At 38.4% G+C, this 22703-nt stretch overlaps 1 protein-coding gene across 3 annotated transcripts in view; it reads right to left on the bottom strand.

Moving 5' to 3' along the window:
- Nucleotides 1–21671, bottom strand: part of NFKB1 (nuclear factor kappa B subunit 1) — a 119988-nt gene extending 98317 nt beyond the window's left edge. For 2 of the 3 annotated variants that reach the window (XM_032333025.1, XM_032333023.1), the window contains exon 1: nucleotides 21583–21671. The gene's annotated coding sequence lies outside the window, so the exon portion shown is untranslated. The remainder of the gene's footprint in view (nucleotides 1–21582) is intronic. The other variant, XM_032333024.1, reaches the window with a different exon arrangement.
- Between the last annotated feature and the right edge of the window lie 1032 nt (nucleotides 21672–22703).

Below are 22703 nucleotides of genomic sequence, written 5' to 3'. Positions count from 1 at the left end.
TCAGTTACCTGGAGAATACTAATAAAATAGTCAGTGTTACACTGAAATGCAGTGTTAATGGCAGTTACAATATTCCATGTGGAAAATCCTTATTCTTAGAACACCATAAGAGTCCAAGCTTCCAAGACAAATATTAAGATCTTTTTTTATTTCCTTTTTGCCTTTAGGCTTTCCATTAATGTAAGCAAGACCACTGACTTATTAAACTGATAGAATCCATTGAGTACCCGTGACTTTGAATATATATGTGTGTGTACATGTACATATAGCTGTAGATCATTTCCTGACCTTTGAATGTATGGATTTAAAATACAGTGGCCCTCACTTTGATTTTAAAAACTCAACTAAAACTACTCTAACTGTAACAGGGTTCTTATCATGATCCTTATTGTAGTTAAAACTTTAACAGGAATCTCTAAACTGTAGGCACTGGACAAATTACCCAATTAAACATAGTCTTCCTCCCAACATCCTCCCCAGGCTTTTCGCAGAAACGTGTGTCAAAAGATCATGATTTTAAAAGCCCAATCGCAGCCCAAGAGATACCCGGGTGGTGACTGAAATCTGAACTTCTACGGGCTTTGTAAGGCAGTTAAATTCACCGTGAGGAGCTGAGGTAATAGGAACCCTCAGAGTGATGTCAATGTTAGCTCATAATTTTAAAAATAAAATGTCAAAAAAAAACCAAGAATTCTTTGGAAAGGGTGAATCACTGAGTCATATTTGCATTAATTGTAAAAGCAAGTTTTATTTCAAAATTCTGAAACACCAACTAAGCCTTTGGAACTGAAGGATTAGGAAAGACCAGGGAAAGCCCCTCCTGGCCCCCTTCTCCTTGAGCCCTCCTCTCACTTTCCCTGCGCACAGTTCTGTGCTTTTGAGGAAGGACCTTGAAACAGAAAGGAAGATACTGGGTTGACTAGTGAGAAGATGGGCCTAAGCTCTGCATCTCTCTCTCCCAATGGTGAGGTTTTCAGGAAAATGTTCACACTGTGGAAAGAGAAATAGAAAATATAGCCAAGTAGCAATAAAGTAGCTTCTTCTGGGATTGTTTGTGTTTCTCACTTGAGAAGCATAATGTAACTGGCTAAGTTCTAAACATGTGATGAGTTCTACATGAAAAGTCTAATGGATTATTTTCTGCACATCTGTGACAATCTTACCACTGACATCAAAGGCCAGCATAAAGAGTTCTTAGTGAAGGGAGCACGACCAAGGCCACTTCCCTCCTTATAAGTGGAGGAATTTTCTAGGATCAAATATATTCACATTTTTTTTTTTTTATCAGGGCCCGCTGTAAGGCAACATACCCTTTTTGTTCTATTAGATTTCATTAAAAAGAAAAACAAGCTTTTCAAACGCATTGACAATCTGCAGTTCAAAAAACAGAATTTTAGGTGCCATTCAGAGGATGCAGTTGGGAATCAGAGAGATAAGGGTCTATTTCCAAGATTATATTCAGCTATAACAGACACCACTTAGGTATAATTTTAATAACAACCTAGATAGCAGTGAAGATGAAATTAGAGGAAAGACAGTGACTTTTCACCATTCTCTGTTGAATAATAAATTGATATAGATAAAGCCTACTTATCTAGACAGAGGAATTTTTCAGAGGAAATGTACTGTAAGGTTTACACATGTGTGTACTACATATAATGGGAAACATTCAACTGAGATTATCTTTTGATTTGGCAATCCCACTTCCAGAAATCTGTGCTAAAGAATTATATGAGCAAATGTGCAAAAAAAAAAAAAAAAAATTAGTACAAGGATATGCATTGCTGCAAAAAACTGGAAACAACCTAAATGTCCTTTGATGCCAGATTAATTATAATCTTGCTACACTCTTACCATACATATTACGTGGCTGTTAAAAAGAATAATTCAGGGAGGGAGACAAACTATAATAGACTCTTAATCTCACAAAACAAACTGAGGGTTGCTGGGGTGTGGGGGAGTAGGGAGAGGGTGGTGGGGTTATGGACATTGGGGAGGGTATGCGCTATGGTGAGTGCTGTGAAGTGTGTAAGCCTGATGCTTCATAGATCTCTACCCCTGGGGCTAATAATATATTATATGTTAATAAAAATAATTAATAAAAAAGAATAATTCGTATCCATATATAGTGACATGGAGATTATTACTACCTAAGTTACACGTTCCTATGTTTTAATTTTCTAACTCATTTATGTAATTAGAAATACATTTTTTTAAGAAAAAAGAAAAACGCTGTGCTGAACTTAAAAGTTTAACTCCAACATCTTTAACAATTAATGACATCGTGAATCACACATGAAGTATGAATGAGTGAGCAGTTTCTAAGCACTACTGGAATCCTCTTCAAATAAATATAACAGAAAAAATTTAACTTTAAAGGGACTATTTGGGGCACCTGGGTGGCTCAGTGGATTAAGCCTCTGCCTTCGGCTCAGGTCATGATCTCAGGGTCCTGGGATCGAGCCCCGCATCGGGCTCTCTGCTCGGCAGGGAGCCTGCTTCCCCCTCTCTCTCTGCCTCTCTGCCAACTTGTGGTCTCTGTCTGTCAAATAAATAAATAAAATCTTTGAAAAAAAAAAGGGGGCTATTTATTTACATCTTTCTTCTGATATGTGAGTTTATGATGATGAAAGAAACGTTAGTGGTTACTTTTCACAAAATAGCTGTTTATTACAAATTTTTTTTAAAAAATCAGTATTTGTAATCTACTACATTTAGATTCCTATAAACTCATTTTCCATGTTTTCCACACCTCCACCCATTTTCAGCTCCTTAATGCTTTACTTGGGTGCAATGCTACCAATGTGACCAACAGAGAAAATAGCTCCCTCAGAAGTACAAACACATCATGGTTGGAGCTAGTACGGGTCCCTGTCCACGATGGAATGCCAATCCAATAGAGAGAGAAGATACATACACAACCTCCAACTGTTAACTCATGTAAAGCATATTAGCATAGTCATTGGCACACAGTAAACGTTAAGCATTTTGTTAGAGCATAATAAACTCGTTTATGTTAGGTTATGGGAAAAGTAATACAGACAGGAAGTATTTTAGGCATTCTGAGAAGAATCAAGTACTTTTCTTTCCTATCCCACATGTATGGGTACACTGCCACATTCCCTCTTTATCTCTATCCTTATTACTGTTGAATCAAATGTCTGCGTATTTTGTCACTAGGGACATTTGGCAATGTCTGGAGACACTATTAGTTGTCACACTAGTGGACAGTCCTACTGGCATTTAGTGTGTAGAGGTTAGAGATGCTGCTAAAGACCCTGTAACATACAGGACAACCCTTTACAATGAAGAAATACCCGAACCCAAATGTCAGTAATGCCACAAAAGAGAAACCTGATGAAAGCCATCATATAACAGTACTTTGGTTCACATGTATAAAGAACTAAACTTCATCAATTACTACCAATGAATCAGGAAGCACTAGCATGCTTTACACATTTCACTTAATTTTCACAATATTCCTGAGAAATATGGTCCCGGAGGAGAAAACCGAGGTTTACTGACAGCAAGTCATTGGCTGAGGTTGACAGAGTAATGCTAGCTAATCTGACTCTGTAGACTATGGTTCGTTCATCTACCTAAGAGGCAGATGTGATTTTTTCCTTGACTTAAAATTTAATTCATTCTAATCCAGCATTTTTGCTCCAGGTCTCCTGCATGTTCAGGTTGGAGCTAGTCCATTCAGTGCATAGCCCAAAAAGCAGAATAGGACTGTGACAACACACTCAAGTGAGTTCTTCCTGAGATAGTCAAATGTGAAGGTGAAAATACCAGAACAACAATAGCTGCTTTTTATTTTGTTTTGTTTTAAATATCTCCTTTGGGGAGGCCTAGATGGCTCAGTTGGTTAAGCATCCGCCTTCAGCTCAGGTCATGACCCAGGGTCCTGGGATCGAGTCCCATGTCAGGCTCCTTGCTTCTTTAGGAACTTGCTTCTCCCTCGGCCTGCCACTCCCCCTGCTTGTGCTCTCTTTCTCACTCTCTGACAAACAAATAAAATCTTTAAAAATATATATCTCTTTTGTTCAATTACAAAGGATAGAAGGAGAATAAAGAGACTCCCTTTCTAAAATATGTCCATAGAAAACACTATACTCACTAATGGTAGAATAAAAGAATGTAGATCTTTAAAACTAAGGTATATTGACATATTCCTTGAAAGCATTCCTTCCTTCATTAATTTAGTCATTCATTGAAAAAAAAAATTTAGACTTACTATGTGTCAGTTTCCCATGACAGCAAAATATACAAGAGTGTATTCCCAGGGCCCACAGTTGTGGTAGATTGGAAGCAATGACCAAACATTCTTTGCAATTCCACCCAAAGGTAAAATCTATTTCTTCTCCAACCCTTGAATCTTAGCAGGCCTGTAAGTTGCTCTGACAAATAGAATAAGATAGAAGTGTGAGTTTTAAATGCCGGCTTCAGGGGCACCTGGGTGGCTCAGTGGATTAAGCCTCTACCTTCGGTTCAGGTCATGATCTCACGGTTCTGGTCATGATCTCACGGTTCTGGTATCGAGCCTGCATCAGTCTCTCTGCTCAGCGGGAAGCCTGCTTCCCGTTCTCTCTCTGCCTGCCTCTCTGCCTACTTGTGATCTCTCTCTCTGCCTGCCTCTCTGCCTACTTGTGATCTCTCTCTCTGCCGGCCTCTGCTCTCTCTCTGCTCTGCGTACTTGCAATCTCTGTCTGTCAAATAAATAGTCTTAAAAAAAAAAAAAAAAAGCCAGAGAGGCTTTTTTAAGAGAGAGATTCAAGAGAGGCCTTGCAACAGCAATTCTTGCTCTCTTGGAACACTGCTGCCATGTGAACAAGCACAAACTAGCCCACTGGAGAATTGGAGATCCTGTGGAGCAGAGAGGTCCTACTGGACACCCCCCTAAACCAAACAGCATCAGATGAGCAACCAAAAGACTTCAAAGATCAGCAGAACCAGCCCAGACCAGATGACCTACAGAGTCTACCAAATTAAGGGAAATAACAAACATTTGTGTTTTAATTAGCTTTGTGGTAATTTTTTACACAGCAAAAGCAAACGAATGCAACAGTTTAGTAGGTAGGAAGACATATAGGCAAAAGCAATGCAACATGGTAAGTACCACAGGAAATGGAGGGTGTGTATGGAGTGGTTTAGTTATCTTGGCAATTCAGTAATTATATTTTCTTTGTTAGGGTCCTATTCAGAACCTATTCCCCACCCCCACATTCTGTACTCATTTTTACTATATTTGCTTATTCAGTTCCTAATAAAACAAAGGAAACAAGTACATTAGTCAAAAATACTGTAATGTAAACAGAAATAAAATTAGTACTGTAAAACCTTCAAAATATAAGTATTAACACATTGTTACTAGCATTAAGCACAGATATCATTAAGAAACAATAAACCTTTTAGTACTTTCAATTCTCTAAAATCTTAATTTCAACTCTCTAAAATCAAATTAATCATTCTTGCAGCAATGGCTCTCTTCTTGACTTCCTCGTTTCTGCCAATATATCATTGTCTCAGGTACTCAGGGTCAAAAGTTCTGTCACCTTTTTCTCCTTTCCCTCTCCTTATCTCACACATATTCAGTTAATAACTGATTCCTGCTGATTTCTTCCTTGTATTATTTCTTGTATCTGCCCCCTCTTTCCATTCTCACTGTTGTATCCTAGTTGAACTTTCATTGCCTCACTTCTGAATGATAGTAGTAGCCTCCCTACTATTCTCCTTTATAAGGTCAAAAGCCCATCAACCACTCAGCTTATTATTTATTATATTAAATCATATTATAAACATCATCTGTTCCTATGTCCTAACCAAAACGCTTTATTATAGCAGACTGATAGATAATTCAAAAATGCCTTGTTTCATTTCCACCTTGTGTTTTGTCATGGTAGCCTTACATCCTGAAATGCCATCTTTCTTACTTATGTATTACCGACTCTTCAAGCCTCTACTCAAATCTGACCTCTGCCCAGAAACCCGGTATTTCTTCTGTAACCTACAGCTATGCAGTCCACACAAGGGCTCTAACACTTAGGTGTACTGGTGACTTTATACCTGACAACATACTGATCTACTACAATTTAACTTTATATATTTACCATCTTTTTATGGATATAAATGCCTGAAAAGTAGATACAAGAGCTTCACTTCTTTGTATCACCAAATTATTAAATACTAAGTACTTTTAAAAAATGGTATTATATTAATAGTAGGAAACACTGCAATTTCAGATTTGTCAAAATGTGGACTCTTGGTTTTAGTCATGACAGGGTAATGATTATTGAACGTGCCCAACACAACTGTAAAATTATACAAAATAACTGAAGAATAATGGAAGACACTGGGCATGGAAGCACTTGAGGTGAGCTCTAAAATCACTTTTTGACTATGTTCCAAACCATGATACAAGGAAATAGAGTCCAAACAGAGATCTCCAGTCTCACTGGGCAGGGTACCAGAAATGAGGAATTTACATAGACAAAAACGTTCAGAAATCTGCATGGGGTCACCTCTGGTAATGAATACATTCTACGCTGTGCTAGTGCAGGACAAGATTCTATAAAGCCTACTAGAAAAACAGTTGTCAGGGATCTAAGAGCTGAATGGAAATTCTAGAAGTTTTGGGAACCTATGGCAAACACTGATGTTCCAATCATCCAGGATGAAGAGACATCACTGAACAATCTGAGCATTTAGCTCTGACACCAGAAAGATCATGTTCCTGGAATAAGGGGCATACCCTAGAATAAAGTCTACTCTAAGCCCAACTTTATAAAACCAGGTATTCACCAGTTAAATTTATTGCCTACTACAACAAAACTCAACACTGTTTAAAGGAAGACAAATATACATATCTCTACAATGTAGTACCCACAGAGTACAACAAAAAGGGCAAAACATGCAAAGAAGTAGGAGAATATGACTCAAAAGAAAATAATTACACAAATTATGGAATTAGCAACCAATGACTTTAAAACTGTTAGTAGCAATATGTCCAAGAAAATAAAGGAAAAAATGAACATACTAAATGGATAGGGAATCTTGGAAGAGAAATGGAAATAAAAAAGAAAAAGAGCCAATAGAAAATTCTACATCAAAATGGGATTTTATTAGATGACCTGATCAGCATATTGAACACTATAGAAGAAAGGATCAATAAACTTGAATATTAGTCAATAAAATCTATCTAAACTGAAGCACAGAGACAAAAAGCAGAAAAAAATTAGGACACCTTTCATGACCTATGAGATGATATCATGTGGTCTTATATGTGTCATTTAGAGTCCTAGAGAGAAAGAGAAGAAAAAATATTTGAAGAAATAATGGCCAAGAATTTTCCAAATTTGGTTTAAAAAAAAAAAAAAAATCAACCCATAGATCATGAATCTCAAAGATGCCATGTTGGATGAAGACAAAACCATGCTAAGTCACATCACAACAAAAACTGATAAAAATTAATGCTCTAGAAAACAATCCTAAAAACACCCAGGGACAAGCAGGGATAATGATAAGTATGATGGCTGACTTATCAGAAACAATGATGACAATACTGAAAGGAAAAACAAGATTAGTGTACAGTTCTATACTCAGCAAAATAACCTTTAAACATTAAGGTGAAATTGGGATTATTTTTCAAATAAGCAACAGCTGAGAGAATTCATCCTCTGCAGGTCTGCAGCCTGTTAAAGAGAGTTGTTCATGATGAAGGGAAATTATACTGGACAGCAATTTGGATGTACACGGATGAATAAAAAGGCCAAAGATGATGAAAACGGGGGTAAGTATAAGACCTTTTTTCTTGTGTGCTATTAAAAAATATGATCTATTTTCGGGTTTATAACATATGCCGAAGTAAAATGTGGAACAAAAATAGCACAGAGGAAGGGAAAAGGGTAAGTGGAAGTATACCACTGTCAAGTTCTTACATTATATATGAAATATTATAGTATTTATTTGTGTAGACTCAAGGGTGCATATTGTAATCCCTAAAGTAAACCAGTTTAAAATATAGCCAATGAAGGAGAGGAAATGGAATTTTAAAAAATTAACTATTCAAAAGATGGCAGGAGAGGAGGAAAAAAGCAGTAAGGAACAGATGGCACAAGTATATAATAATTACCAAGATGGTACCTTAAGCCCAACTATATCAATAATTATATTCAATGAAAATGGACTAAACAGACCAAAAGAAAGTAGAGATGGTCAGACTGGACAAAAAAAGCAAGATCTGGGCGCCTGGGTGGCTCAGTGGGTTTAAAGCCTCTGCCTTCAGTTCAGGTCATGATCCCAGGGTCCTGGGATAGAGCTCCGCATTGGGCTCTTGGCTCAGCAGGGAGCCTGCTTCCTCCTCTTTCTCTCTGCCTGTTTCTCTGCCTATTGGTGATCTCTGTCTGTCAAATAAATGAATAAAATTTAAAAAAAAAAAAGCAAGACCCAAGTATATGCTTTTCATAAAAATTATGCTTTAATATTAAAGACTCAAATAGTTTAGTATCAGGATGGAAAGTTATGACAGTTACACCATGGAAATACTAGATATAAAAAGCAGGTTATAGTAAAATATCAGATACAGTAGACTTCAAGAGAGGAAATATTACCAGTGACAAAAAGAAACATTTCTTAAGAATAAAAGGGTCAATTCATCACAGAGAAATAATAATCTTAATGCATATGCATATATTAACAGAGCTTCAAAATATAAGAAGCTAAAGTGGCAGAGCTAAAGGGAGAAACAGAAATATATATAATTATAGTTAACATTTTTAATACTCCTCTCTCAGTAACTGATGAAAGCAAATCAATAGAGCATCAGTAAAGATATAGAAAGTGTAGGAACATCATCATTAATAAAACTAAGTGCATGTATAGAACACAACAATGACTAGCAGACACATTCTTTTCAAGTGCACATGGAACATTCACCAAGACAGACCATACATTGGACTATAAAACAAGTCTCAATAAATTTCAAAGAAGTGAAAGCATGCAGATATGTTATCTAAACACAATAAAATTAAATTAGAATCAATAACAGAAAGATTCCTAGAAAATCCTCAACTACATATAATTAAGTAAAGATATTAATCTGGGAGGGGGGAGAAGTACCTCTTAGAATCAGTAAAACATAGTAAATACAACTTCTTTTCCCTGTGTGATAGAAGCATATAAATTCTTGCTGTATCATGTCTACTGTACCCACGGAGGACAGGGATTTTCTTGGATCAGAATGCATTCTAATGTGTTCCCTAAGTATGAATCTTTGCCTATGCTTGTCTTCTCAATCATAAATGAATGAAATTTATAGGGTCAAAAAGATATTCTGGACATTTTCTATCGTATTATAATTAAGTGCCATATATACTAAATGGCAGATTCCATTCTGAGTAAAATTTATTTTTGTTAATAGTATAGTTGGATGAAATACGGTGAATCTAAATTTGTATAGCTAGAGAAGTTTTCTAAAGATTACAGTAAATTAGGGGCGCCTGGGTGGCTTGGTGGGTTAAGCCGCTGCCTTCGGCTCGGGTCATGATCTCAGGGTCCTGGGATCGAGTCCTGCATCGGACTCTCTGCTCTGCAGGGATCCTGCTTCCCTCTCTCTCTCTCTGCCTGCCTCTCTGTCTACTTGTGATTTCTCTCTGTCAAATAAATAAATAAAATCTTAAAAAAAAATACAGTAAATTAGATGAAAACCTTACATGTTATAACTGAAGTCACTCAGGAGATACTGCTGCCTTCCATTTCCACATAAAAACCAATTCAATACATTAAGTTTGAGGTCTTTCATTCAGGTGGCATTGGAAAGGGATTTGATTTACTACAAATTTATTCTCTAAAAATAGAGTATGATGGTTGGGGGAGGGGATAAAGGATGAATAGGTGGAACACAGGACTTTAAGGGCCATGAATATACTCTTGTAGGATTCCATAATGATGGATACATGTCATTGCACATTTGTCCAAACTCAAAGAATGCACAATACCAAGAATGAACCAGACACAAACTAAGGACTTTGGGTGCTTACCATGTGTCAATGTAGGATCATCAACTGTAACAAATGTACACCCTGATGGGAGATGCTGATAATGGGAGACGATGCATAGAGAGGGGCGAGGGTGTAGGGGAAATCTTTGTACCGTATCAATTTTGTGGTAAATCTTAAACTGTTCTAAAAAAAAAAAATGAAGACTTAATTAAAAAGATGGAGTACAACCAAATTTTAATTTCATGTCTGGCCTTTGTCTTGAGCACCATTTTGGAGTATTTGTATTTTCAGACTGAAGAGGAAGTAGACCTCAAGAATTATGAATTGGAGATTAGCATTATTTTGATTAGATAGGGAGAAAACAAGTTCTCTTAAATTTGAGTATGACAACTTCAGTTTAGATTTTCATTTTTATTTATCTTCACATCTCTATAAAAGTATCCTTTATGTTTTAAATGAAAAGGATTAATCATGTGAACCATTAATACTTGCTTGATTCTATGGATATGGTGACAATCGCTCTGGAGGGAGAAGAAGGTTTCCTTAAAGAAATAAGAACAACAGTGACCTTCCAATTACACAAACACACAAATGATGATTTGCAAGCATCAAAATCAGGTCTTAAACAGGGAACTTTCAGTCCTTAAATCTAGTTATGAAGGCATTTCCACATTGACCATAGATAAATCCTTCAATTTATGCAGATGTCAATGTAAAAGGGAAGAAAAAAGTGAACTACATTCTCTTCCATTTCTTTTTATTTTTTTTAAAGATTTTATTTATTTATTTGTCAGCCAGAGATCACAAGTAGGCAGAGAGGCAGGCAGAGAGAGAGAGAGAGAGAGAGGAGGAGGAGGAAGCAGGCTCCCTGTGGAGCAGAGAGCCTGATGCGGGACTCAATCCCAGCACCCTGAGATCATGACCATGACCTGAGCCGAAGGCAGAGGGTTAACCCACTGAACCACCCAGGCGCCCCTTCTCTTCCATTTCTGATAAGGTCTGATGTGAATTCTTCTTTCTCCCATGTCTCTTTATCAGTGACCTTAACTGCTGGGCAATAAACAAAATATTTACTCAAACTCATAAATGACAAATTCATATGAAAATCTGAATTGTTTTCTACTTTTACAAACATATTTTGTTTAGTGATCAAAGTCTCAAATGAACTGACCTTAGAGCTTTTAATCACAGCACAGTTCCTACTTGTGGGGAAGCTCATTATTAGTACCTTGGAGTAATGAAATCATTCAGTCAATTTTCAATTGTATGTGGATGAATTTATTTGTGGACTCATGGAATCAACATGCCTATAATCCAAAAGTCAGTAGTGAAACGTATTTTTTGAAAAGAATTTATTATTTATTTGAGAGAGACACAGACAGAGATAGAGACAGAGAGCACAGCCAGGGAAAAGAGGGAGAAACAGGCTCCCTATCAAGCAGGGAGCCTGACATGGGGCTCGATCCCAGCACTCTGGGATCATGACCTAAGCAGAAGGCAGAGGCTTAAGCAACTGAGCCACCCAGGCGCCCCATTAGTGAAGACTTTTAAATGAGAGTGAAGGGTAGGGGTCCTGACCATGAAGGGGCAGAAAAAAGGCTTTTGGAGAGCTGGTAATGTTCTTTCTAGAGCACCACCTAAGTTAAGGTATTCACTTTGAGGTATATCACTAAAGCTATACTTTTATGATTAATGCAATCTTTTAGCTATGTAATTCTTCAATCTTAAAAAGGCTAATGTAAAGAGAAAAATTTTAAAACTAATAATATTAAATGACCTAAGGTCCATGAAATTATTGATTTCTGCCTTGTTCAGTATTACCGTTCCTCGAACCTGGCACTGGAAAGGACCCAATGTATATTCAAATGAATTAATGGTTAAAAAAAAATCATACTATGCAAAGGTAGAAGAGCTTCTATAAAAAAGCAAAGATTCCCCTACCCCACCTCTCTTCATCTTCAATCCTGCTTTTCAGAGTGACTTTTTACCACTCCTAGCTTTCTCTCTTTTGGTTTTCATGGGGGTTCTTTCCATATTTCCAAACACCATGTTTATATCTTTTTTCTTAATTTGTCAATTTTAGACATTATGTTCTTGTTCTGACACATGAGGACTGAGCTTACATTACTACCACTTCCCTTTTTTCCTCCTCCAACTATATAATTAATGAGAGCTTGAACCCAGCTATAGTTAAAATATTGAATTTTATATTCAATTTCTGTATCAAGTGTGTCTTCAATTTCTTGGAGAAATGTGAATTTAAGTTTACGGCAGAGATTAATAACAAAAAGGTGCAACTCCAGAAACACCTGATGTCAGAATGAAACTAGACTAAGACCATAAATGATAACTCAAAATGCAAAAATGAACAGTTCCTCACATTATCATAATGACAGTCAAGAATTATCTTTGTACCTGCTCACATGCACATTTTCTTTAGGGTGACTTTGCTCAATAGAGCAAGAAAATCTGAACGCTTCCAAATAATACGATTATATCAAAGAAAGAATTTTAGAAGTAGATGGTCATTTAGTTTAACCCTCTCATTTTTATACATAGGAAAAATGAAATGCAGAGAAATTAGCTTGCCCAGAGCCACTCAGCTTAATCAGTAGCTACCCAGTCAGTATCTGCTGACATTCTGCTTAGTTATTTACTTACTCATTTAGCAAACTTACCAGGTGCTATGCAAAGAAAAGTAAGATAAAATCCCCACCCTCAAGATATTTTCTTTCTAGAAAACATAATATGTCAAGAGAAAATGGATTGCAAGCACGTAACTTCAGGATGAGGTCAGGGAGAATGGACAGAGGAGAAAAAGAGAAAGAAATGATGACGCCCCAACCATCTCCAGAGGTTGAGAAGTTGGCCAGGAAGGAAAGGACACAACTCACACAGGGAGCGCGTATGCAGAGGCATTCAAAGTGAGAAAATACAGAGAATAAGGAACTGAAAATTGATGTGGATGATCTGAGAAATAGGGGATGGGCGAGGAGCAAGGGTGGGAAGTGAGCTGTGCAGGAATCAGCTTGTGAAGACAACAGAGACTGATTTCAGAAATATAAAGACTGTGACACGATCAGACTTGCGCTTTAGAAAGCTGACCTTTGTGCTGGAATGAAAGATGGAATAGAAGGAGATAATGAATCAGGAGACAATGCGAAAATGAAAGTTAGGAATTCAATGAGGAAGGGATGGATTTGGGAGGTGAGGAGGAGGCTGAGTTAACAGAACTTGGTGATCGGAGGAGATAAATGACTGGGAATGAAGAATGGTCTCCTAGATTTCTGGCATGGGGAACCTACCAAATGGATCATGGTGGGCTAACAACTGCACTTCTTAATGTGCATGGGGAGTTGGGGAGGGACTGCAAGTTGGTCAATGAGCATGACCATAAATTTGATACTGGCATACTGATGCGGATATCTATATGAAGATACCTAAGTGGCTCAGCAATAAAATTACTGTTTTTTTGTGGCTTACCTTGAATGCCTGGATTCCTTCAGTTTAACACATGTTTAGTAAATATAGCACAACCGTCCCTCGAATCATCTATTTCAACAAAAGATTGAACCACCTTCATAAACAACTTGGACTAATTCCTATTTGGCCTTTACAGCACACTTTCTAAGAGAAATGGGATACTTTCCCTGACTATCATAAAAAAGAACTTGAGGGTAAATGACTGCTAAGGTAATGTTTTAAAATAGTCAGGGCATCTGGGTGCTCAGTTGATTAAGTGTTTGCCTTCAGCTCTGGTCACCATTCCAGGACCCTGGGACCCGGCATCGGGCTCCCTACTCAGTGAGGAGTCTGCTTCTCCTTCTCCCTCTCTCCCTGCTTGCATTCTCTGTCTCTCAAATAAATAAATAAAATCTTAAAATAAAATAGTCAGGAAATATTAAAATGTTCTAAGGTGTACTTGTTAAATTTAGTTAAGTGCTTAAAATGGGAAATGGGGTAAAGACATGGAGAGAGACCATAACGATACTTTATCAATTGAATGCTATGTTATGGCATGAGAGCAAGGAAATACATTTAATTGTCAAATATCATCCTTTTGATTTTAATTTCCCAAGTGTACTGAGGTTTGCTGAATCACAACTGACTTTAAAATGTTTTCAGAATGAGGGGAAATAACCATTGTTTTTAATTAATCAAAAATAGGATAATCCACAGTGAAATGCCTATAAGGAAAGTTCTTTTCAATCTCTCTTTTTGTCATGACCCTCCCCTTCTCATCCATGATACACAGAATTCATCCTTTTCTCTGGAATTTTGATTCACTTTCTAGGTTATTTTTCTTATTCATATTTAAGTCAGTAAGAAAGTTCAAGATCTAATTTTATAGAGGACACTCCCACTAAATCCTTACTTATGCTTTCATTATCCTTGATTTTGACCAAATTTTTAAGACTCATAGATTTAAAACACACACACACACACACACACACACACACACACACACACACACAACTTACATACCTTACTATATGTTAACTACATAATAAATGAATGACTTAAATAAATATTGTATGGGATTTGCTATGTTTTTGGTTCATTTTAATCCATCCCCAACAAAATATTTTCCCAGGCTTCCTGGATGGCTTGAAATGAGCAGTGTGAATACTTTTTATAAAACAATCTTTTCTGGGTACCTGGATGGCTCAGTTGGTTAAGCACCTGACTCTTGATTCTGACTCAGGTCATGATCTCAGGGTTCTGAGATCCAGCTCCCGTGCTGGGCACGGAGCTTACTTAAGATTCTCTCTCCATCTCCTTTTGCCCCTCTGCCCCCCACTCCTTCCATTAAAAAAAAATAATAATAATCTTTCTATTGCCTAGATTTTCCATTCTATTTTAATTTTACATAAACCAATGGTTTTGTGTACTCCCTTAAGTACTTTCCTGAATATCCAACAAAACTAAAAACATCAAGTTTAATTTTTATTCTTTACCTTCTTCATGTTTCTTCCTACTTTAAATTTCTTCTGTATAAACAGCCATTCATACTCCTTCCATCCTTCTATATCAACTTTATTTTAGCTTTATAAGTCATAAAGGTGCTTGTATTATTTAGAGAGCATTATACAAAATGCTATGAATTGTAAGAGGTTCTTTTCCTTTGACCTCACCACCATACCTAACCCCTGTTTAAAAGAAAAAAACACTGAAGTTTTATAAACCAAGTCTTAATGATCAAACACCAATAAATGCTTAAATCCTAAAAAATAAACCTATATCTAACACCTAGTAGACCAAGAAGTTCTTCAAATCTCAATAAAACATGAGGAATTCATGTTAAAACACTCAAAGAAATAGTCATTCTCTCCATTCCTAAAATTCTTGCTAGAAGGCATATTTTCTAAGACAGTCAAGTAACTTATTCTCACTATTCGAATGAATTGCAGGTGTGGGCACAGAACCAATAAACAGGTAGACTGATTAGAGAGTCTGTCATCACCTTTAATTTTTCTTCTTTCATGCTTGATATGTGTTAGAACTGATTTGTGGAGATAAAAACAGACTTGGGGAGGGAGAGGTACGTCCTGACATTGAAACAGTGTAGTATGTTCAGTCTGAATTGCATGATAAAACAATAGTAACGAATAATTTTTTTAAATGACGGCTATTTTGACAAAATTCATTATAACAATTGAGTGTTTTAAATGTTAAATGCTTCTATAGAGGTGTGCTTAACTTTATGCAGGTTTGGTATTTGTTGTTGTTGTTGTTCAAGTTTAGAAAAAAGAAAATCTCACCAACAAATACTCATATCTAAAAAGCCTGAAAACTAAGGAAAATCCATAGCTTTATTTTCCAGTATGGAATGTATGAACTGTCCATAGAATTTTGACTAATACAGTAAAGATAAGGCCAACATTACAGTTTTGTGTTTTTGTTTATGCTTCTCTTCCTGCCTGGAAGCTGCAGACTGAGTTGATTATGTAATGGAACACAGCAGAATTTATTCTTCTCTGAGACTTCTTACAGGGAAGCTACCAAAGTACGTGGATTATATTTTATTATTTTAACTAACAAACACTACTGTGAGTACTTTTCAACAGTGACAGCTCTACAGTGTACCTGTCCTATAAGTAAACATTTAGTTTCTAATTTTTAAAATTTCATTTTTTAAAACAATTTTTAAAATTTTAAACAATTTTTAAAATTTCATTTTTAAAACCTGAATGTGTCTTTGTAAGTGATTCGAAGGGAGATCAGGGTCAGAACCAGAATTAAGTGGGGAGCAAAGCAACAGCAATTTCCGATAAAATGGTTCTAACTCTACTTGGGTCGGGACACCAGGCCTGGGAGTGTTGGCATTGTGTTCTCTTCTAGTCTGGCTGGAAGATTTCATAAATTATGTCCTCATAAAATAATAGATGGTTTGATTTAGAGTTTCAAGGACAGTTTTCCAAAAATGTTCCAAGTGAAAATAATCGATAAAACCCTGACATGAGGAGGTCCTGGGTTTTGCAAAATCATTAAAGTATGAAAAGTGGAAAATACAGTACCCTTACTAAGTGTCTGCTTGTTCCTGAGATTTTCCAGCTAGTAGCTTTTCCCCTTCAGTTTTTTGTAGGTGGTAAGTATTTAATTCTGGATGGCTTAACATATTTTGGTTTTACTTTTTAGTTGATTAATTTAGATAGGCTTTAACAAACTTCAGATTACAAAGCAGTGCCTATAGCACTGTTCCCTCTTTTGGAGACTCTAATATTGAAATTACAGTTTCAATGGAGTGCAGATAAACTCTAGAGTAGCAGAAAGTTACATTTTTTACTTGCATAAACACCTTTTATCATTTCAATTACTTTATTACTTTCCTTCATAAGTGCCTCTAAAACTTGGAAACTAAAACCATTTTTTTTCCAGTTCATAAACTCATCTTTTTTTTTTTTTAAATTTTATTTATTTATTTGACAGAGAGAGATCACAAGTAGGCAGAGAGAGAGAGGAGGAAGGCAGGCTCCCTGCTGAGCAGAGAGCCCGATGCGGTACTCGATCCCAGAACCCTGAGATCATGACCTGAGCTGAAGGCAGCGGCTTAACCCACTGAGCCACCCAGGCACCCCATAAACTTATCTTTCAAATGAAATGCTTTCCTTTTGAAAGTCCCTGGGTACTTTTGTGTTGTTGTTATTTTGTTTTGTTTGTTTGTTTATTTTCAGCATAACAGTATTCATTATTTTTTTGCACCACACCCAGTGCTCCATGCAATCCCTGCCCTCTCTAATACCCACCACCTGGGTTCCCCCAACCTCCCACCCGCCTCTGCTTCAAACCTCACTGGGTACTTTCAATAAATTCCTTGTTCTAATAAACTTCATGTGCTCTTTAGATAAGAATATAATATCTAGGAAGCAAGAACTTTGTTTTTGGTTTCTTTCTTCCCAGAAGGCAAGGCAAAAGAGCAAAAGAGTGTAATTTTTTTTTCCTTGCAGAAAAACAGCTGCCCTATTTTTGAACAAACACAACAAAAGAAAACTTGTGCCATTCCTTCACTCAAAAAAATAGTTATTCGTGACCTACTGTGTACCAATAAGCACAGTGCTAAATGTTAGATATGCCTTGTCAGTATAAATTTGGTATAATTTCTTTTTAGCTGTAGCTACAAGATTTCATTCTTTTAGATAGCTCTTTTCCTCTCTTTTCCACTATTTTTAAAAAGAATTAGGCTCTTAAAGGATAAGCCATATAGAATCTTTGTATTCTGTAAAGCTCCATCAGTCAGAATCTTTTTTTACCATTTGAAAAAATAGGTCTATAAGTTTATTAATATTTATTGAAAATATGGGTTAGAATAAAAGCTGGTTATAAGATTTAGGCCTAATGGTGAAATATAAATAAAAAGTAATAAGCCAATTTGTATTGGGGAATTAAGTCTCTACTTCATTATTCTAATTTCAAAATAGGCAACAAAGCAGTTGAAACTTGTACTACTGAAAATTAAATCTATTAGTTACTACAGGAAAATGAGAGATTTGATAATTGGTTTCTTTTTAAATTTTAAAATATAATATTATTATGATGAATACTCTATTTTCATTCATAATCTACTCTTGAGGATTCTGTGATCTTTAGCAAATGACATCTTATTTTATGTAAAACTGTCAGGCTTTAAATTATTTGTAGAGAAGCAATAAAATATGACTTCACATCTTGTTTTCTAAACTATTAGTTGGTTTTCAAGGGTAAGTCCTATCAACCTCACTCGAAATATGAAAGACAGCACATTAATTTGCACCCAGGAATACCCTCTCTAATACAACTGAGACCAAAGGTACAAAGCAAGTTTATCATCATGAAAAGAATGCTATTTTTTTCCAACAGTGAGGCACTAGATACTCATTAATGAAATATTACAAAGATAAGCATCTCAGTTATGTTACTCTACTAACTTTACCAGATTAAGTGGTTTCAAACATTAATCTTTATTGTTTAAAAAAAAAAAAAAGGTCAAGGAGCCAAGCTAACTTGTATAACTGTGCCACAAGTCCAAACATTCCTTCCTAAGGCTGAATGCTTCTAGTTCTTGAAAATCCTTAAGGTCTCCTAAGAAGTGACAGGGTCAATTCATAGGGGCAAACATGCTTCTCACGGTTTACCTGCTCATCTAAGAAACGTTACAGGGGAGTTCATATTTGTGGGAGGTGCAGAGTACAAATGAGAATTAATTCCCAGAAAGCTGCACAAATTGCTTCAGTGTGGTTTACTGGTCACTAGAAGCAGTTGTCATTAACTCTAATCAAAAATAAATGCTGTTGTAAGAGTAGAACATTTAGAAGTGTCCTCCTACAACAATAAATTCTTTTCTTCCTTCTCTTCCTTATTCTGTTCTCTATAATATGCAACAATCTTACCACCTTACATGATTCATAGGATAAACAGAAAACAATAAAACAATCCCCCTGCTAATTTGCATAGCCATTGATTCTTATGCATCCCTACTTGCTACTGTGATTCCCGTTCAATCTGTAGACTAGAAGAGTGTAACCTGAGTATTTACTCTATTGGTTAAACTATTCTGCATTTCCAGATACACTTTCTATTGCAATCATCTCTATGCTCAGAAGAGCACATTTACTAAGAAGTTCTGAAGAAGGGAAAGATGATATTTTCACTTTATTAAAAAGCCATATGGAAACTCATATTTTTTATTTAACTTACTATTTTAAAATGTCAATACTGTTCTTACTTCTCCCAAGTTGAAATTAATTGAAGGTTATGAAGTAACCACTTCCCCCCAAAGCCAGAACTTTCACCTCTTCTGAACAGGGGAATACCTCTCACAAATTAGGTTAAAAAAAAAAAAAAAAGATCTTGCTGATTGAATGATAGTCCAAGATTCCTGCAGCCGCCAAATCTTTATCTAGACCTTCTATCTACCACAATGAGCATCCCTGAAAGTGAAGGTAACTTACTTCATCAATTATCTGGAAGTCTGAAAGCAGTAGTAAAAACCTGCCTAAATATTAGGTTTCTTACACTAGCTTCAGTTTGTTCCAAGCAACATGACAAGAGAAATAGGAGGGATATGATCACTAAATCTAACATCCTGGCTGTTTCAGTCTAAGCTTTTACCAATGGCAACTCCCAACAGCAACTCAGTCATCACAGATGAACTTGTTTAAGAGGTAGGAGTAAGAAGGAAGTGCAAGATCAAAGTAGTGCTTACAAAGGGGAACAACTATTTTTGTATGTATACTCTAGTATTTACTAACTGGGTTTGAGAAACAGGGTGTTTATTCATTCAGCCCATCTGAATGCCAGCTGCAGAATTTAAGATTAAATTGAAATTTGAAAACAAAGATTATAGATTTTCAAACCCTAATTGTCAAACCCACCAACACCTAACTGGGATTATAACATTCCTTTAAAAAGTGTTTCAATTAGGTTAGAGGTGATTTACTATTCCAGCAAGCAGTATTTCAATGCCAGCATTCAATCTACACATAATGAGCTTCCTTTGTGTTCACATTTGCCCAGTAGGCTGTGGCCCAGGAAGACATTTTATCTAAACAAGCTCCACAGGGCACTGAGGAGTTGCAGGTATATCAATATGGATGAATAATTTCAGGAGATTTCATGTTTCCATTTATGATAAATATCGATTCTCCTTAGCAACTTAATTACATGACAAATGTTAAAATGCTACTGGAAACAAATCTTTGTATTTCCTGTCTTCCCAAGCTCATAAACTCAAAAAATACATTGCTTTAGATTATTTACATTTCCTTAATGCATCAAACAGTAAGAGGATTCATCTCTAGAAAGCACAATATTAAAATTAGGAAAACAACATACTCCAGTTAAGAACTTTATTCTAATCAAGAGTCTGTTTTAGTTTTAACAAACACTGCAATTTAAACTACTCAAGAATATTCTATTGAGATGTTTTTCTAGAAGAATAAGCACTGGACATCTTGATCCCAAGCTTCAGTGTTTACCAAAGATCACCAGTTTACAGAACATTTGTATGCCAGAGTTATTAAATGTTGTAGTAATACTATGGTCATTTTCCCAGATTATGGGCCTTATAACAAAATCTATAAGTTAAATACAGTTATTTAATAAGCTGCAATGCTGAGAAACCCTACTTAACAAAGTCCATGGAAAGGTCTTAATCTTGATAATCAAGTACTGTATCATCAAGTCCATTTAGGTTTCAGTACAGACCAATAAATCACGGCAAACATCTCCATTGGTATCTATTCTTAAAGACCGTAAGAAAACCTGTGTTTAGGATAGGCTTTGTCTATATCATTATTTTTATTTTGGAGGTCATGCATGATACATGGTGCTGTTGTCCGAGTGTTTTACATAATCAGTGTCTGAAAAGTGCTCTAAGTAGATAATTTCTTTTCTCAAATGCCAGGGCCCTGTAGTGTTCATTACCAGGCCCTCCTTGTTTTTTGTGAAAACGAAGATACGGATTCTGTAGTAAGTGAATACATTATGTCCTGGTGTGTTTGTGTTTGTGTGTGTGTGTGTGTATGAGAGAGACAGACAAACAGACATAAGTGGGGGGCTTCTTTTTGAAGTAGAAGATGAAGGAATGAGGCTTTTCTACTCAATTTGGGGGAGCTGGGGAGGGCTTTCCCAGTCAAGAGGACTTGACATACACTTCTGCTTTCATTTCATGGAACGCCCTTAGGTGAAATCTGGTTCAGCACTGCACCAACCACCTTTCCCTTTCCGAAGCGCACCTCAACCCTCAAGCCACCCGCCAGGAGGGGTGGGGGTGGGGGGTGAACATTAAAAAAAAAAAGTTTGCGAGAGTTCCCCCACGGGTCCCGGTTCCCGCCCGGCGCTGGGACGCGAGGAGAAAGGACGGCCCGGGCAACCGCGGCCCTCTGGCCAAGCGGCCCCTGCGAAGTCCAGATGTGCCTTCTGCCCCTCTCTCCATGCCCATGTGCCTCTCAACTCCTGTCAACCTGGTCCTCCGTCCGGAATAGCTCAGCGGTTAGCGCAGGAATGAGGAAGTCCGAGCAGAGCTAGAGGGGTGCGGGGCGGGTAGGCGGCGGGACTCGGGCCACACGTCCCCGGCGTGGCCCCCACTTGCCCGAGTTCGGCTTACCCTGGTGACGAGTCCGGCGCTCGGCCTCCCTGCGCCTGTGGGCTCCCCTCGGGGCGGCGCGGGCCTGCGGGCCGGAGAGAGAGAAGAAGCAGCGGGCCGGCCGGGGCCGGGGCCGGAGCCGGTCCGGTGCGGGTCGGGTCGGGTCGGGGCGAGCGAGCGCGCGTTCTCGCCGGGCCGGGCCAGTCAGCGCCGCGCCATGTCCGCAGCGCGGGCGGAGGGAAAGCGCAGGACGCGCGGTGGCCGGGCCGCGGCTGTGCCGCCTTCCCGGCCGCGGCGGCTCCGGCCTGGGCTGCGCTGGGCTCTCAGAGCGGGGCCGGCGGCGGGGCGCAGGCCGAGGGCGGCGGCGGCGGCTAGAGGCCCGATCGACGGGAAGGGCAGGGGAAGCTGTCAGCGCGTCGCCGGGCCGCTCCGGTGGCGAAACCTCCTCTTCCTGCCCCGGCTCGCTGGTGCACTTCTCTCTCTTTCTCTCTCGCTCACTCTCCTCACTTCCTGGCTGGAAATTCCCACTGACGTCGACGAGAGAAGACAGACAGACGGACCACCCGCGCGCACGCAGCGGGGGCGGGAGGTGGGGTAGCCGCCGGGGGTGGGGAAAGCCCGCACTTCTGGGGGCGCCTTGCGCCCCCGGCCCTGCCTTGCGGCCGGGCTCGGCTCCCGCCCCTCGGGGCCGCTATGGAACGCAGAACTAGGGGCGCGCGTTCCGCGGCCCGGACGCCCGGGTGCCCTGCGGAGCTCCCCCAGCCGGCGCTCCCGAAGCCGCAGAGGCCGGAGCGGACGGGGACGCCCCCCTGGAAACGCCCGCGGGGCCGAATTGTCCCGGGAGACAGGCGGCGCGGAGGTGGCGGCTGCGCGGAGGTTGGAATCTGGCGGTCCAGAGCCCTAAGGACAGGCCCAAGCATCTGGAGGGGATGATGGGGCGGCCTGGAGCCAAGCGTGCTGTGTATAAAAAGAAATCTCATCTATATATTCCTTTTAAGTTGTCTCATTTACACTGAAATCTCTCCACAGGTTAAAGTGGGATTGCTATATCATAACCGGCTTCTGTCCATTGGATTCTGAACAATCTGCTGGGTTTTGGCGAGGTCTCCAATCTCCTGGTTATGACAGTTACTCAGAACTTT

Source organism: Mustela erminea, chromosome 2 (assembly GCF_009829155.1).
Source record: "Mustela erminea isolate mMusErm1 chromosome 2, mMusErm1.Pri, whole genome shotgun sequence".
Lineage (NCBI taxonomy): Eukaryota > Metazoa > Chordata > Mammalia > Carnivora > Mustelidae > Mustela > Mustela erminea.
This window is presented reverse-complemented; position numbering and strand designations above follow the sequence as displayed.